This window comes from Ramularia collo-cygni (assembly GCF_900074925.1).
Source record: "Ramularia collo-cygni strain URUG2 genome assembly, contig: RCC_scaffold04, whole genome shotgun sequence".
Classification (NCBI taxonomy): domain Eukaryota; kingdom Fungi; phylum Ascomycota; class Dothideomycetes; order Mycosphaerellales; family Mycosphaerellaceae; genus Ramularia; species Ramularia collo-cygni.
Window position 1 is genome coordinate 1,459,175 of NW_019716258.1, and position 2,102 is coordinate 1,461,276.

The following is a 2,102-nucleotide window of genomic DNA, read 5'->3' on the forward strand; positions in this document are numbered from 1 at the left end:
CTAGTAAAAACCGAGCCTCTATTACTAATAATGCCTACTAGCACGCCGTATTTATAAACTACGTAAGATATAAAGATATCCGCTAGCTCTACTATATTACATTGCTTAGTAGTAGGGATAAATAAAGCTATCTTGCTATAGCGGTCGACGATTATAAGTACCGTAGTATAGACGCTGTCTCCGCGCTTACTAGGAGGTAGGTCCGTAATAAAGTCTATACTAATTTCTTACTATACTCGATCCGGTATAGGTAATAGAACTATTRCTCCGTAGGGGCGGTAGTRCCGCGCCTTRCTTACGAGGTATATATAGCACCCCTTAATATACTCTACGACATTAGTAGCTATACGTAGCTAGTAGTACTTCCGCTAAAGTAACTCGAGCGTCTTCGCYTTCCTAAAGTGTCCGGCGAGAGCGTTATCGTAGTRYATACGYATTAGTTRCGCACGTAAAGCGTRGTCTTTCGGAATRTATAGGGCATCGCCGTAGAAYAATRTTCTATCCTTAATAATGTAGCCTTCGTACTCGCCCTTCTCCCTAGCCGCGTCGCGTATACTCGAAGTATCCGCGTCTGCGTTTACTAGTGCTTTAGCGTAACCGAGTATTAGGTCTGGAATATTTCTAAGGGCTAAGTCTATAGCTACTAGGACGGCTATAACACGCCTAAGTAGCGAAAGCTCGCCGTATACTCTAGTAGGTAGTAATCCCTCGCACTTAATCGCGTAGTATATAGCTCTTACTCTTCTAATAGAGGGCTCTAGCTCGCTTCGAAGAGCTTTATTAGATTGCTAGTTCTAAAGTTTGCTTTATAGTATAGGTAATAGCATGCTTATATACTAAGACGACTCCGTCGTACTCGTTTCGTAGTCGCTACGCCTACTCGGACTATCCGTAGGGTTCTTTGTCCCTACGCGATGTTCGATAGTAAAGTCGAAGAGCGCTAATTAAACCGCCTATCGTGCCTATCGACCGACTAACTGTTTTATTATTATAAAAGCTTTAAGGTTAGTATAGTCGACGATTACTTAAATCGCATACGTAGCGCTATCGAGGTACGGGCGCTACTACTTAAACGCACTTACTACTATAAGTAGCTCTTTATCGTAGGTCTCGTAATTATATTCGGCCGGAATTATCTTCCGTAACTAAAAAGCAATAGGATGCTACTATTTATCCTTAAACTGCTATAAGAGGATGCCCGTAAGCGCGAAGTCCGATACGTCGGTTTCGACTCGTAGGCGAAGCGTAGGGTTATAGTGCCTTAGTAGTAGGGCTAAYTAAAAGGCTTCCTTAAGCTAGCTTAGCGCATTCTCTTTGCTAGCGCCCTAAGGGATCTTCCCTAGCTTCCTGCCTTTAATAGCTCCCTTCGATAGGTCGGTTAAGGGCCTTATAATGCGTAAGTACTACTAAATAAACCGCCTATAGAAGTTAGTAAATCTAAGGAGTGTTGGAAAGTGCAGTTATAGAATAGCTGTACATCTGACATGACAGAGAGCCAAGTGGCCACAAGGTCACGTGACTCTATGTGGGGTAAAATCTCTTCTTAGGAGATGGAGACACATCTCTAGATAATTAACTCAATTAACACATTGGTTCCTACTTTTAAGTACTGCCTGTCGGAGATAGTAAGCTAGTTAAAGATCAAGTTACTCTTGTACTCCACCTCTAAAATTCCGCGAACCTCCGACTAATATTTAATAAGGAGTACTTATACATCCTTAAGGGTTTCTAGCCGAGGCTACTCGGCGACTACGTCTACCCTACGTAGGTCTATCGTAACGCCTTACGTAGTAACTACGAAGCCGAGAAAATCGACTAAATCTTAGAAGAAACTACACTTCTTAAAGTTGTAGTAAAGTTAGAACTTCCTTAGCCTATCGAGTACGGCGTATACGTTACGCTAGTATTACGCTCGGTCTTTGCTATAGATAAGAATGTTATCTAAGTAAACGACGTAGATTACATCGACTAGCCCTAATAAGGCTCGGTTAATGTATCCTTAAAAGATCGCTAGTACGTTATATAGTCTAAAAGGCATAACCTTATATTAGAAGTGTCCGTAACGCGTGCGAAACGCAGTCTTCTAGCGATCGCTAGCCTTA